Genomic DNA, 17,293 nt, shown 5'->3' with positions numbered 1-17,293 from the left:
ATGGGCCTCAGCTGCCTCTAGCAATCTGGCCAGAAAATCAGAACCACTCCAATCAGGATTCCCCCACCCCCTTAGCTTTTGCGTTGGAGACCAAATCGCCCCTAACTTTGACAAGGAGAGGCAAAGACACAAAAGCCACCCACACCTTTAGTTTGAATGGGGAGGAGATTATCTTTTGAGCTAGATCAGGAAACGGGGTTTGACAAAATGGGGAATGAGATGGATTACAGAGTAACAGTGGTTATTAAATGATACAGCATAATATTAGTTTTCCTTAGCACCATGTAGGCTGTCTTATTTGTCAATATGTTTTTTATATATGTACATACAATTAAGAGGAATATAATATATATACATATATGTGTGTATGTGGATATGTGGATAGATGGATGGATGAATGGAGGAATAGATAGATACATAGATAGATAAAGAAATCAAAAGCAAGGATGTCCCTGAGGGCTGTTAGTGTGAGTTTCCTTCACACCATCACCACTGTGTTATCTAGAAAGGTACCAAATCCACAATAATTACTCTTTCCACTTGTCATATTGTCAGCTTAGTTTAATCCCAGAATGTCCCACAGAGCTTAACAGGAAGGTTAGAGGACTTCACATGACTTGAAAAACTCATTATGCTTTCCAACATATAAAGGAAAATCTCTTGGTCTGAGATTTAAACACTCCCCCGAGCTCCAAGGAGCTGCACTACTTAAAAAAACAGCGGAGGAAGAAATAGGCCCGTGCAAATGATGAAAAGTTAATTGCCCTTTAAAATATGTTCCTTTTAATAACGGAAAGCATTTGAATGCACAGAAGGAATTTTTCGGAGCCTTCGCACTGCTGCGTCTCCATGCTCTCTTCTTCTTCTATCCTTCAGCCCACAGTCCTGCAAACTGACACACGTGGGGGCTGGGGCGGGGGCGGTGCTGAGGACTCTGGGTGCTGCCATTCCCAGCTGCTGCCTTCATCTTAGAACAGCAGAGCCTGCCGCTGCCAAAGGAAATGAACAGCATCTCGTTGTGGTGTGGACTGTCAAAAAACACTCTTGGTCTCTGCTGCTGTCTGATTGTTAACAGAAGCTGCCAAGGGGAAATATGCAAAGGCTGCAGCTGGCCTTGTGGGGCAGCACTGCCTTTGAGTTCGTCATTGCAGATCCAGAGTCACCATTTAGTTTGAAAAAAAAAAATGGGAGGGGGGGAGGATCAGAGAATGCCAGGATTAATTAACACCAGCGCTAACTGATGTGAATGAACACTCTGTAAACAACTGGGATTTACAACTGCTCTGGAGGACCTGAATTTGGAAACCCTTTTGTTTTCATCCCTCAGAGTCTGCAATTTTTGACATGTAGGAAAATGGAAGGAGGACTCTGGGCCACATTTTATTTGCCAAAGATGGAACCGAGGACTGGTGAGGATGTTTGGGCTCCACGCAGGACAACCGGCATTAATAGACCTCGTAGCATACTGGAGAGTGGCACTGAGGTTTTTCAGGCAGTCTCATTTATAACAGTTGAGCAGGAGGAGCTCACTTAACTGCAGAGGGGTGCCGAGCCCCTCCCCACCAGACTGAGAAGCAAGGATACTATTCAAATCTTGGACGGGCTCCCATTTGTCGGCTGGAGCTTCCTTTTGCTATATTTACTTTTACACACGTCCTTGAAATAATGGCCACTTTGTTGTCTTACCAGTAGCCATGCAGTTAGCTGGATGCAGGAGAAGACAGTTTAATTTTTCCATGTTGAGTACAGTGTCCTGAAGGTACTCAGTAGTGGCTACTCTTGCCAAAGTCCAATGCCCTCCATGCTTGGCCTTGTGTTACTCACTTCACAGCTTCCCTCGTATTCATTCTGAGCATAAATTACTCTCATTTGCCTCCATGATGCCAGGCTCCTATTGGTGTCTGAGGCTTCCGGTTGGGGGAAGCTCTGTAAGGAGCTTCTTATCACAAGGCACTGTATTATTGTAGGGCTGACTCTGCAGTTTCCTGCTCCTCTACTTTTTTCTGGCTGTTGGACCCTTGGCATTTCACTGCCCATTCATGCCTCCAGAGGACAGCAAGGGGAAGGAGAGGTAAAGGGAGGGAACTCTAACCACCCCCTCTGACTTCCAGTGAAATGTTCCCAGTTAAAGGGGTTGGCAATGAAGGAGACTCAAATGACATTTAGAATGATGATTTATGAATTCTAGTTGTCTGTGCATAGCGATCTTGAGGAATTATTATGTCTTCTAAAAGAAAGTTACTCCCACCACCTAAAAGGAAGATGGATAATTGGGGATCCCAAGAAAAAAGATTCAAGAATTGGAATAGGAAGAAGAGTTCAAGGAACTGGGTTGTTCAGGTTGAAAAAGAAAAGGTTCATTGTTGACTAGATAAATGGTAAGATATGAAGGGCACAGAGCTACTGTAGTTATCATTCTATTAAGCTGCAAACTCAGTGAGGGCAGGGACTGTGTTTTTTTCATTCTTGCCTTCCTTCCCAGTGCATTTGGAGTAGAGGTAGGGGGCAGGGCTATAATTGTATTAGCATGGGAGAAACCTTGTTGAGGAATATCTATCTACAAATGCAAACTGATACTACGTCTGTGACTTATAGTAATAGTCACCATGGGCAGGAGAGGTTAGGTGACTTAGCTAGAGTCACCCAGCCCATAATGTCAAAGACAAGACCTGAATCTAAGTCTTCCTGACTCCAAGACCAGGAACCTATCCACTATGCCATGCTGCCGAATGTGTTTTCCTAGTAGGATGTTTAATAAATTTCAAATGGATTGATGGCAAATGTATTTGTCTCCTGCTTGGGACATCAGACCATTGGAGTAATAACGCAAGGATATACCCTAGGTCCCAAGGGCCAGTTCTAAAACCACTGTACAAGCTGTAATTTGTATTCTTTTGTCTTCCATTTGGATACAAAGTATTACAGAAGTCAATAAACAGCTGTTCTCGTTCACACTGGAAGCAAAAGAAGAGGAAATGAGTTTAGACTGCAACAGGAGAGATTAAGTTTCAACGGAAGTAATAATTTTCAGATATGGGGGTTGATCCTGAATGCGAATCAGAGACTTTTAGAACTGGATGTGACTGTAGAGAGATGGCATGGCTGGAGCAGCTCATTCCCTGGAGGTCTGTCCAAACAGAACAGTCACTTGTCTGTTTAAAATGGTTTCAAGAAGTTCCTTTAGTCTCAGTCTTTATGATGTTCAATAGGAAGGTCAGACTGGCCAACAAGGAGTGGTACACACTCTCTGGATGCCTAAGGGATTTAACTAGGCTGGCTGGTAAATATTTAGATGTCTGGCTAGCAAAAAGAAAAAAAAAGTGTTAAATTTAATTGACCAATATCTAATTCTGTGGGGGTTTGTGTTTAGCTCTGTAATATTATTTGCTGTTATTCATATAAAAAGAATACCGTCTGACATTGTGTTTATCCTCATCAAATGTGTGCCAGACGATGGGGAGGAATACAATAAGTGCTGTGTATACCAGGCCTATCATTGGATTTGGTATTTGAAGAAGGCACGACACGTGTATAAGTGAGGTTCAAGACTGACATGTGCCCTGCAGCCCTGCCTTACTGCATGCACAGAAAGACTGTCCTTGGCTTTGCAGTCAGAGCTACTATTAATAGAGCCTGGCACTGTTTAACACCCTGTCTCTCCAGCTTTCATTCTTCCTAGTACCTGGGTATACATTTGGCTCTGATGGGTGAGGGTAGGATTGGATGGTACTTTTATGAACTAGTAGGCTTGTTTTTTCTAAAGTGATCTCACCTTTTTATAGATAAACCCAACTGAACACTGCGTTTTCCCCTCCATGTTCTTGTTCTTTTTCTTGAAATCATTGAGTTTTTTTCATATTCTTGTCATTTTTCTTTAATCTATTGGTGCTTCAGGTCTGAATGGAGGGAATCTTCATCTCCATATTGATTTTTAATTGAATGCTTTGTCTCCACTTATGTTTGTTTTTGTAAATATCTAGATCGAGTTCATAAGCTGTGTGTGCATGCTTCTTACCTGGCCAAATCAGGCTTTGTTGATTGGTGTGCTTTAGTTCCAGTCATTCATGGGATCCTCAACTGAGAACAAAAAGGGATCTGACAAGACACCTAATCCAACTCCATTTTTGAAATGCATGTGGTAAGTCAGGTCCCAAGAAGTGAAGTGACTTGTTGAAATTCACATAAAGGATAAGAAACAGGACTGGGATTTGAACCCAGATCCCTGACTCCAAATTCAGCACTGTTTCAACTGCACAACATTGTCTCAGGTATTAGCTTTGCAGAGCCTTGGACTTCAGTGCTTCCATTCAGAGACATTCATCACATGCCATGATTTCCGGTTCCTCATAATCCTTGTCACACTTAAGGTACAATAATGATATTGTAAGTTTGGAGCTTTAGCTCCAGAGGAGAAAACAGGCACAGAGAGGTTAAGTGATTTGTCCAGTCATACTTCTAGTAAGTAATCCTCTCTAAGGCAAGATTTGAACTCACGTCTCCAAAACTACAAAACTGGGGCTCGATATGTGCCACCTAGCACATAGTCTTATAAAATACCCCTCCAAAAAATAGGGTACCCAGACTTGGACGTGGAATTCCAGGTTTAACTCCAAGACTGAGTAGTCACAATAGTACAGGTCCCCACTTAGCTTCAGAATAGTCAAATACCCAGTAGTCTTGGCAAGCTCAGCCACAGCAGATGGGAAGATGGTATTAGAACCACCAGAGCAGAAAAGGGAAAGAAGAGGAGCAAAAGGCTAGCAACTGAACTCTGCTCGGGATCTTCTCCTGGACAACTGCTGAAGGCAACTTCTTGCATGTTGTATTTAGCAGAAGTCTGTTAATCAAAGGCAGCTGAGCAAGCTTGCTTCATTTATGGGAGGCGGGAGGGAAGGCAAGGAGCCTGGCAGAAATTTTAAAATCCTCACCCAGGAAGCCCACCCCAGTGACTGAGCCCCCATTGAAGAAAACAGGCGTGGCAAACAGGAAATTTTCCAATGAATGTTGCTACATGAGTGCCTCTGTAACTACCAAAAAGAAAATCAAAGAATTTGAAGCTCTGGTTCCAAGTACAAATGGAGGGTGATAGGAATTTTGCAGTAACCTGTAGACAGTATGCTACATTTGTGTTTCTGCCAGAGACAAGTAATAGCTGCATAAATACAAAGTCAGATCCTAATAGAAGAAAAAGTGAAAGAGTGGGAAGAACATATCTCTACCCTTTATCAGGGAGGATATAATATGGCTTCCCCCATCATCATGTCCAGTTTGTCCTGTCTTTATTCTGTTTGTATGTGGTTGTCTGCATGTTGTCTCCCCACTGGACTGTGAGCTCCTTCAGAGCTGGGACTGGTTTTTTTTTTCCTTTCTGTGTATCTCCAAGGCTTAGCACAATGCCTGGCACATAGTAGGCACTTGATGAGTATTTCTTGGTTGATTAGTGTTCCTTGGAAGAGCAGAAAAAGTGCTTCAAAGACGAACTGAGGCAAAAGAATCTTAAGAGGTGATGGCTTTCAGAGGTTTGAAGATGAAAGGGTTAAACACAAGAAAGGAAATGAATGCCTGGATATATATGGCTTTCTGTAGAACAGGGTTCTTTACCTTTTTGATGCCATGTACACACACAACTCTTTCTGGTGAAACTGATGGACTCCTTTCTCACAATAATGCATAAAATAAAATATATTGGATTACAAAGGAAACCAAAGATTAGTGAAAATAATGATGTAATTTTTTCCCATTCAGGTTCATGGAGCCCCTGGAATCTATCCACAGACCTCAAAGAGGTCCATGGACCCTAGATTAACCTTTGTAGAGTGTGAAACTGGACCCTCAGAGCAGGAAACAACTCATCATGCTCTGAAGAATGCTAATATGAAGCCATAGAGGACAACAGTAATGGTCAGAGGGAAATGAGATAAGTAAGAGTATTTGGTGACTCCCTGTTGAAGGATAGCAGAGGCAGTCATTTCTTGACCTAAAAATTAGTATTAGAGATGTCTTGCTGTCTTCCTGGGACATGTAGCCAGAATGTGATAAAAAGTCTTCCAAGACTTGTCAAAGTTGTAGATTATTACCCATCCTGGTGGTTCATGCTGGGACAGATGATACTGCCAGAAGGGATCATAAAGTCTTGGGGAAAGAAACTGAAGCCCTCTGGAACACAAAGGATATTTTCATCATGGCTGCTGATCGAAGGTAGGAATTTCAGAAGAGAAAATAGATATAGGAAGAGAGCAGCAGGTTAAGAAGAAGCTCTTTGGTAATGGCATTGGTATTTCTGGACAATATCTATTGACCAGGGATACAGTACATCTAACTAGTATCAGTAAAAAATGTATTTGCCTTAAGTTTTGTGAGCTTCTTGAAGAATGCTTTAAAGTAAAAATGGAGGGATGGAGAGAAAATTGACCATAAATATCTGCCAAAGCATCTATCCAGAGAGCAGCAGGTACAACGCACAAGGAAGAAAATCAGTAGAGAGGACTAGTAATTCACAGCAGACAAATCCAAGAAGAAGACCGGCAATAAAGCCCCCGACTTTTTGTACCCATGTACAAAATATGGGTAATCAACAAGGTGAACTGGAAATCCTAAGGCATCAAGAAAGGAAATTTTATTTTATAGGTATCACTGAGATTTGGTGAGGTGGATATATGTATTAAAAACCTCCTTTTAGCAATAATGAAAATATTAAGAAATAATGTTTATATCTAAAGCTCTTTCCAAACTCCTGGGGGAAAGCCCCTTGGAAAGATGGGTGAAAGGGAGAGAACAAAAATGATTTTCTTAGGGAAAAGGAGTAAGGACTATGACCAAATTTAACTCCTGTATAGATAAGACCATTATGTTCCCAATACCAGAAATAATCAAGAGACTGGACCATCAAAGGGCAATCTCCTCTTGAATTAGATGCTCAATATTCATCTCTAGTAGGAGCTCAATTTTTTCTAAATCATCTTGAGGCAGAGTGATGTCTCAGAGTGTGGGGGACAATGCCACTTTGGACATCTCTCTCAAAGCTAGAAATACTTGGCTATTAGATTAATGCTAAATTAAATAAAATTGTTTCTGGCAGACCTAAGTTTAAAAATGCAGGGTATGGTATTAATATGAGTCTAATTTTTTCAACAGTGAAATGGGACTGCCCATTAATGCCCACCAAGTTAGACAGAAAGTAGAAATACTATAGCAAGAAGGCTAGCGGCAGAGATACCTAAAGGTTCAAAGGTGACAAAATTTAAAAAAATGATAGTAATAAAACAAGGTCTCATATCAAAATATTAGTAACAAGGAGGATGAACTATAAATCCTAATGCAAAGATGTAAATTTGACTTCTTTGTTATCCCTGATACTAGGAAGGGTGAGATCCATGACTGTAATATGGCTATGGGAGAATATATCTTACTCAAGATATACATAAACAAGATAGGTAAAAAGAGACAGTAAAGTTATATTGTATATGAGGAATTTGTACCCACATGAAGAAATTCAGGACCTAGATGAAGAAGACAATGGAGAAGACAGAGATCAGTGGATATAGAAACAGAAGCAATATTGTCAACAGAGTATGCTAGAGACTACCAAGACAGAAAGAGCAAATAAATGAGTTTAGGAAACAGATTGCAAACCTATCATGCATTATACAATAGTGAAGGATATTATCTGGACATCTATTGGAGCTTTGTCTCTCTGTCTGTCTGTCTGTCTGTCTGTCTCTCTCTCATATAATAGCTGAAACTTGCTTTACTTGTTTTAAAGATAATTTCATCTTTCAAAAGGTAGAGGAACCAAGAAGGGAAATTCTTCACTGGTTCTGATCCTCATCAATAGGAAGAAAATGATGGTAAGGATGGAAATTAAGGGAAACTTGGAGAGAAACAAGCAATCTATTTTTGATTTTGTGATAGAAGAGAGAAAAAGTAGACCACAGTCTGATATGTACCTCAGATCTTAGGAGAAACGATTTGAAAGCATTTAGAGAAAGAATAGGTAGGATCCTGTTCTCTGTTCTATATTGAACCTCCCTCAGGTTAGTCCCCAGTTAGTGTAGCACTAATCTTGGAATGAATTGAGACAGTCATAGGTCATTTAACAGTTAACAAAAGGCATTTTACTTAGTCATAGAAGGGGAAGGATATTCAGTAAGTATATGCAATGAAGACAGCACCCATTAATTTAGCTGAGTTCAGCTCTCCTGCCTCTGAATTGCCTATGATGGCCACCAGCCAAGTGTCAGAGAGAGCTTAGATTTCCTTAAGTCTTTCTGTACTTAGGAGATCAGGAAGTGATGGTGACACAAGCCTTTAGTGTCTAGTTAATTAAGTCTCGAGTGTGATTTCAATATATTTTATACTAAAACTTAAATACAAAATAAGAAAAGAAAAGAAAATTGCCAGGTTCACAGCAGAACATAAGAGAGGATTCAAAATATACACCAATAAATTTCCATTTCAAAAGCCCATATAATAAATACTATACATTGTGTTCAGAGCTGTCCATCTTTTCTTTGCTTCCTTGTAAATTTTCTTTTGTTCTCTCCTATGCACTTTTTATTTTGTTCTTTTTTTCCCCCTTTTCCCCACCCTGGCAAAGAAGGCTTCAATTAAGCATGGAGATATGTATGTGTGTATGTATGTATACACACATGCACACACATATATACATACATACATACATATACTTACATACATATACAATATGCTTAGGTCTCTGGTTGGTTGTTGTCCTTCCTTCTTGAAGAGGACCAAAATGACACCACTATGTTAGAGTCAAGTTGCAGTGTGTCTGACTGTGGCTGATTAGACCAAGAGGAGCTCGGAATGTTCTACCACAGGGCGGGTACAAATAGTCCGTGTGAGCATCTGGGGTGGATTTTCTAAATCTGTGCATCTTGAGTTTCTTTTGAGCTACTTCAGTTCTGCTTTGCTCATAGAGAACAGCACCTTCTCATGCTGAGCGGTCCTGTGCCAGTGTTTCCCATGTCACACAATCAATTCCAAAGTTCTTAAGAGAGCCCTTGAGAGTGTCCTTGTATCACTTCTTCTGACCACCATCATACTCCTATATAGACATATACTTTCATCTGCATCTATGTAAGATCATACTGTACTTGTTCGTCCTCTGTTTCTCTGAGGGTGGTTAACATTTTCCTTCATAAGTCCAAGTCTTTCCATGTTTTTCTAAGTCTACCAACTCATCATTTGCCATGCCACAACATATTCCAACTTTAAACTGTCTAGTTATTTTAAATAGTCTAAAGTTTCAATGTATTTTAAGGAAAAATTAGCCTAACTGATATAAGGGAAAAGGAATTAGGATCTTGCTCCCACCACAAATGGATCAAAATTGTATAAGGGAACTGATTTCAAGAGAGATGAGATCTCCTAAAGAATGAAATTCTGAAGATACAAAGTGAGATAATTCCTATGAGTAGGAAAAATGGGAGTTATAGAAATATACTAATCTGTAGACACATAGATCTCACTACCAACTTGGATTTTTAGAAGACATTTATGGAAGATGGAAACAATAAGAATAGCACCTACTTCCCAGGTTGTGACAGGATCAAATGAGTCAATATTTGTAAAGGACTTAACATAATGCCTGGCACACAGTAAGCACTTAATAAATACCTTTTTCCTTCCTTTATTTTGTGTGATCCTCTCTGATCTCTTTTGGTCATGAACCTCTATCCATAGATCTGAAAGGTATTTCTTCCTTATCTTTGAATTTGTTTATTATGTGACCTTTTATATTTAGGATATGTATCCATTTAGAGTTTATCTTAGTATATAGTATGAGGTGTTGTTCTAGACCTAATTTCTACCAGATTGTAGACTGTTTTTTCTAGCAGTTTTTTTCAAATAGTAAGTCCTTACCCCAATATCTGAAGTTTTGGGGTTTTATCAAACATGAGGCTATTGGATTCAAATACTTTGGTGTATCATGTACTTAAACTATTCCACTGACCAACCTCTCTGTTTTTCAACTGGTAACAAATCGTTTGGATCATTACTGTTTTGTAGTATAGTTTGAGATCTGGTGCTGGTAAGCCCCCTTCCTATTTTTTCTTATTGTTTTTGTTGAGATTCTTGGCCTTTTATTCCTCCATGTGAGTTTTGTTATTATTCTTTTCTCATTCCATATAGTAATATGGGACTAAATGAGTAAATTAATTTAGGTAGTATTGTCATTTTTATTACATTGACCCAGCCTACTCATGAGCAATTAATATTTCTCCAGGTATTTTTGTCTGTCTTTATTTTTGTAAAGACTGTTTTGTAGTTGTATTCATATAGTTCTTCTGTGACTTGGTTGGTAGACTACCAAATATTTTGTACCTTCAGTAGTTATTTTAAGTGGATTTCTCTTTCTGTCTCTTCTAATTTCTTTTCTTTTCTCTCTCTTTTTTTGAGACTTCATCTCTCTAACCTGGAATTATACCAGCCACTTACAGGTCTGATCCCACTGTCAATCAGCACAACACAGAAGTTTTATACATAGATACAGATATAGATATAGATATAGATATAGATATAGATATAGATATAGATATAGATATAGATATAGATATATAGATATAGATAGATACACACATACATATATGAAAATTTTATTTTTTCCAATTATACTCAAATATAATTTTTAACATTCCTTTTTATATGTCATGTTATATTTATTCTTTCTTTGCATTATGTTTAGTAAATGTTTCATGATTAAGGTTAATGGTGTCATTATGGCTGATCCATTTAAATGGGAAGCACACCAGTAGTTTCTGAAGCTACCTTTCAGTCAGCCAATAAATATTTGGGTGATACAAAGAAATGCAAAAGATAGTCTCTGCTCTCAAGGAGCTTACAATCTAATGGGAGAAGACAATATGCAAAAGGAAGTTGAAAATCAGGGGGTAATGGGGTACTGATGTGTGTAGCGGGGTAATAATAGAGAAGTTCAAAGTAGTTCAGCCCATGAGAAATAGCTGGCCTGGCCATCCTACTGAAATAGAGGTTCTGGGAGGAGTGATCTCCGCCCTCCAGAGAGAGAAGGGGGCCCCAGGAGCAGAGAGGCACTGAGTTTCAGGGTTAATGTGATCTTGAAAGCTGAAGGGCTCTTCCAGATGAAAAAGTTCCTAGAGCATGAGTCAGAGGAGTATAGCCAGGTGGAAAATTAGGAGGAGCTATAATAGACGTATAGCTCTCCACTAGAGAAACTCCAGGACTCTGAGAGTGAGTTGTATATAGCAGCTTGACCAGCCATTAACATTTATTTTTACAAAATTTTGAATTTCAAATTTTTCTCTTTCCCTTTCCCTCTTCCTAAAATGGTAAGCGACACAATATAGGTAATATACGTTCAATCATGTAAATCACATTTCCATATTAGTTGTATTGTATAAGAATCAACAGACCAAAATGAAAAAAAAAACCACCAAAAAAGTGAAAATAGAACGCTTTGATGTGCATTCAGAGTCCATCAGTCCTTTTTCTGGATATGGATAGTTTTGTAATTGTCTTGAATTACGGTATCGCTGAGAAGAGCTAAGTCATTCAAAGCTGATCATCACACAATGTTCTGTTATTGTGTACAGTGTTCTCCTGGTTCTGCTCATTTCTCTTTGCATCAGTTCATATAAGTCTTTCCAAGTTTTCTGAAATATGCCTCTCATCATTTCTTATTTCACAATAGTATTCCGTTACATTCATATACCACAGCCTGTTTAGCCATTCTCCAATTGATAGGCATCCCCTCCATTTCCACATCTTTTTGCACCACAAAAAAGAGTTGCTATAAATATTTTTGTACATGTAGAATCTTTCCCCTTTTTATGATCTCTTTGGGATACAGACCTAGTAGTGGTATTACTGGATCAAAGGGTATGCATGGTTTGGTTGCCCTTTGGGTATAGTTCCAAATTGCTCTCCAGAGTGATTGGATCAGCTCACAACTCCACCAACAATGCTTTAATGTCCCAATTTTCCCATATTCTCTCCAATACTTATCATTTTCCTTTTCTGTTATATTAGTCAATCTGATAGGCATGAGGTGGTACCTCAGAATTGTTTTAATTTGCATTTTTCTAATCAAAAGTGATTTAGAGCATTTCTTCATATGGCTATAGATAGCTTTGATTTCTTCATCTGAAAACTGCCTGTTCATTTCCTTTGACCATTTGTCAATTCAGGGAATGACTTGTATTCTTATAAATCTGACTTAGTTCTCTATTTATTTGAGACTTTATCCAAGACACTTGCTTTAAAGATTGTTTCCTAGATTTCTTCTTTCCTTCTAATCTTGGTTGCATTGGTTTTGTTTATGCAAAAACTTTTTAATTCAATATAATCAAAATTATTTATTTTAATTCCATAATGCTCGCTCTCTCTCTTGTTTGGTCATAAATTCTTCCCTTCTCCTTAGATCTGGCAGGTAAACTATTCCTTGCCCTCCTAATTTGCTTATGGTATCACTCTTTTTTGTCTAAATCATGTACCCAATTTGACCCTATCTTGGTATAGGGTGTGAGATGTTGGTCTATGCCTAGTTTCAGCCATACTATTTTCTAGTTTTCCCAGCAGTTTTTGTCAAACAGTGAGTTCTTATCCCAGAAGCTGGAGTCTTTGGGTTTATCAAACAGTAGATTACTATAGTTATTTACTACCATATCTTGTGTACCTTATCTATTGCACTGATCTACCACTCTATTGCTTAGCCAGTGCCACTACCACTTTATAGTATAGTTTGAGATCTGGTACTGCTAGGTCACCTTCCTTTGCATTTTGTTTTGTTTTGTTTTGTTTTCACTGATCCCTTTGATATTCTTCCAGTTGAATTTTGTTTTTATTTTTTCTAGCTCTATAAAATAATTTTTTGGCATTTTGATTGGTATGAAGCATAGGAGTTTTGACCAACTCCTTTTCTGATCTGGGCTAGTTCGCTCCTTAGGCAACTCAGCAGCCCTCTACTTGAATGCTCACCATATTAGTGCCAGACTTAGTGCAAACACCAGATTCACTTAGCCCTACAGCAGCTCAGAATTCCTGAGCTCAAGTGATTCATCATACTCAGCCTCCTCCAGTAGCAAGAATTACAGGTATGCATCACCATGCCCAAATATTCCTATTAGGTTTTATTAATAATATTTATAATTAATGTACACATAGATGATGAGGTTGATACATATATTGCTAGAGCTAACTCGGTGTGGGGGAGTCTTAGAAAGAAAGTGTGAGAGAGAAGAGGTATCAGGCTACACATCAAACTGAAGGTCTACAGAGCAATTGTGCTAACTACGCTGTTATATGCTGTGAAACCTGGACAGTGCCATGGCAGAAAACTGAACTGCTTCCGCTTGAACTGTCTCAGGAAGATCCTGAAGATTACATGACAAGATAAGGTACAGGACACTGAGGTCTTCTCTAGAGCTGGCTGAGCATTCAAATTCTGTTTGGAGAGTATGCAACTCTAATGGGCTGGCCATGTTGTCAGAATGCCAAATGCCCTCTTACCCAAAAGACTATTTTACAGAGAACTCTCACAAGGCAAGTGTTCACATGGTGGTCAGAAGTGGTATAAGTACACTCTCAAGGTTTCTCTGAAGAACTTTAGTATTGATTGTGAGACATGGGAAATGCTGACATAGGACCACTCAGTATAGTGTGCCCTCATCAAAGAAGGTGCTGTACTCCATGAACAAAACAGAATCATAGAAGCACAAAGGAGATGTGATTTGTGCAAATCCAGAGCCACTTCCTCCCTAACTATTCTAAAAGACCACTTGTGCTTGATCTGTGTTACTGCCTTCCAAAGTCATATTGGATTGATAAGCCACGGTTGGACACACTGTACTCTGATTTCAACATTATGATGTCATTGATCTTCTTCAGAAATGAAGAACAAACAGCATTTTATATCCTACAACTTCCCTGAAGTTACTAATTGTTTAATTAAAATTTTAGTTAATTATGGTTCTCTAAGTACATCATCATATCATCTAAAAATAGTGATAAATGTTGTTTCTTGATTTTTTTCTTGACTTATTGTTATAGCTAGTATTTTTAGCACTCTATCAAAAAGTGACAATGGACAGCTTTGCTTTACCCCTGTTGTTATCAGAAAGGACTTTGGTTTATTTTCACATATGTATATGTACGCACAAACACATACAATGCAGACATACATACATATTGTTTGTTCTGGGTTTTAGATATATACTATTAACTATGTTAAGGAAAAGGTCCATTTATCCCTATGTTTCCTAATGTTTTAAATGGGAATGGGTATTGTATTTTGTCGGAAGCTTTTTTTTTTCATCTGTTGCTACAAAACAAAAGATCTTTGTTGTTCTTGTTATGGTCAATTATATTCATAGTTTGCTTACTGTTTAACCAGCCCTGCATCCCTGATATAAATCACACCTGGCCATGGTGTATAATATTTGTGATGTGTTGCCATAGCCTATTTCTAACATTTTCTTTAAAATGTCTGCAGCAACGTTCATTAGAAATCATCAGAGTTTTCTTTCTCTGTTTTGGTTCTCCCTCAATTAGATAAAAGATCATATTATTCTCATGGAAGGAATTTTACAGGATCCGCTCCTTTGCTATTTTTGCAAGCAGTTTGTGCAATATTTGGAATTTTTCTTTGTTTGATTGAATTCCCTTGTAAATTCATTTGGTCCTGGAGTTTTTTCCCTTTGGGAGCTCATTTTTGGTTTGTTTGATTTCTTTTTCTTAGATTAAGTTTTTAATTTCTATTTTTCTGTTCATATGGTATTTTAATTTTTGTAGATATTCATTCACTTTATTTAAAGTGTCAGTTTTGTTGACATAACTGAGTGAAATAGTTTCTAATAATATCCTTTATTTCCTCATTTGTTGTGAATTTACCTTTTTTTCCATTCCTGATACTAGTAATTGGGTTTTCATCTATCTTTTTTCTAAATCAAATTAGATAACCTTGGTCAGTTTATTTGCTGAATTCCAAATTTCATTTGGTATACTGATTCACAGATCTGCCAACAAAGCATTGTTGTACCTATCTTCCCCCAGCTCCTCCAACATTGACTATTCCCATCCTCTGTCACTTTTGCCAATTTTCAGGGTGTGAGGTAAAACCTCAAGATTATTGTGATTACATTTCTATCATTACTAGTGTTTTGGAGTGTTCTTTCATGTGATAGCTAATAGTTTGTGATTCTTCTTTGGAGGACTGTTCGTTCATATCCTTTGACCCCTTTTCTACTGGGGAATGGAACCTAACACATTTTCAAAAGATTTTTTAAACAAAGGTTGAAATGAAAATTTCCTGATTAAACCTGAATTAACCAAGGGCTAAATTAACAATAATAGTCTATGAAATTAACCATAACAACACAAAAAGTTGATGCAGACTGCATCTTACAAGGCAGGCAATGACTGTTTACTGATGTAGGAGTCGTGTCTGAATTGCAGCTTTCTATATACAGTAAAACCACTGACTTACAGTGGAGGCCAATATTAAAACCAAATTAGAAGAAAGAGTAAAAATGAGAAGATAAGACATACAATTAAAATAGTTTCAACTTGATCTATTTAAATGAGCTGTTAACATCCCAAAAATGACAAATGGAAGAAAGAATATTTCCATGAGAGATTATCATTTCTTACAGAAGTTTAGCAGATGTAAAGCAGTCATTACAATGAGGAAGCTAAAAGCCTAGTTTATTTAGTATCATTGGCACTTCCTCATGTAACAACACGTAAGGGAATGAGGTATATGAAAAATCACAAATGTGTTGGTACCACTGTCATCAACAATAAAAATATTTGTTATTGTATTGTTGAGATATTTATTTTGTTTTCCATCTGTTTATTGCATTCCTTCTAGTTTCATCTATAAACTTACTGGCACAATCTGTCTTGGTTGGGCCTCGTGGCAAGTCTTTGTAGAGTCATCTTCCCCTTTACCACTCATCACTCTGACATAAAATCCTCATGTTCTTTATCTATCTTCCTCTGTAACATTTTACAAATGAATGTGTATCCTAGAGTTCTCCTTTTAAAAAATTTTATCTTTAAGTAACAGCCCCACTTAATTCCTTTGCTTTCCCTCATTTAATTTATCCTGCATATAGCTTGCTTTTTATATATTTGTTTGCATCTTATGTCTCGCACTAGATTGTAAGCTCCTTGAGGGCAAAGACTATCTTTTGCCTCTTTTTATTTCCCTAGCAATTAGCACAGTGTCTGACACATAGTGGGTACTTAATAAATACCAACTGAGTTGAATTGAATTTTCTTTCCTTTCCCCCTACCCCTATTTGAAAAAGAAAAAGAAAAGCTCTAAAAATACACATAGTCACGCAAAATGAATTTCTGCTTTGGCCATGTTGAAAAAGTATGTCTGACTCTGTATCCTGAGCCTATCACTTTCTCTGCCAGGAAATGGATAGTATGTATTATCACTGGTCCCCTGAAATTGGGATTGGTCATTGTGGTGATAAGACTTCTTAAATCTTTCAAAGATATCTGTCACTACAATGTTGTTATTATATAACTTGTCCTCCTGGTTTTGTTTACTTTACTCTGTATCAGTTCATGTACGTCTTCCTAGATTTCTCTGAAAATGCTCTTTCCTACTTTCCTATAGCACAATAGTATTTCATTAAATTAATATGCCATAATTTGTTCAGCCATTACCCAAATGATGGATACCCTTTTATTTTCCATTTCTTCACTATAAAAAAAAAAGATCTGATATGAATATTTCTGTACATGTGGATCTGTTTCCTCTTTCTTTGATATCTTTGAGTAAGGGGACAGGTGGGTAGCCCAGTGGCTAAAACATTGGACTTGGAGTCAGGTCCAAGTAGTTCAAATCTAACTTCAGATATTTATAAGCTGTATAACCCTGGACAAGTCACTTAACTGCTATCTGTCTCAGTTACCTCATTTGTAAAATGAGGATAATTATATACCTACTTCCCAGGATTGTTGAGAAGATAAAATGAAATATTTATAAAGAGTTTAGCACAGTGCTTGGCATATGGTAGGCACTTAATAAATGCTTGTAACCACAATATTTGTGTATAGAGCTAGCACTGGTATCACTGAGTCAAAAGATATGCACAGTTCAGTGATTTGGCAGGGCATAGCTCCAATTGCTTTCCAGAATGTTTGGAACGATTCATGATTCCATCAACTGTGCATCAGTGTAACTATTTTCCTGAAGCTCATTCAAGATTTGCCATTTTCTTTTTTTTTTAGTCAACTTTTGCCCATTTGGTAGGTACGATGTGAAACCTCAGAATCTCTT

This window comes from Phascolarctos cinereus, unplaced genomic scaffold, assembly GCF_003287225.1.
Source record: "Phascolarctos cinereus isolate Bilbo 61053 unplaced genomic scaffold, phaCin_HiC Scaffold_4;HRSCAF=312, whole genome shotgun sequence".
NCBI lineage: Eukaryota > Metazoa > Chordata > Mammalia > Diprotodontia > Phascolarctidae > Phascolarctos > Phascolarctos cinereus.
This window is presented reverse-complemented; position numbering follows the sequence as displayed.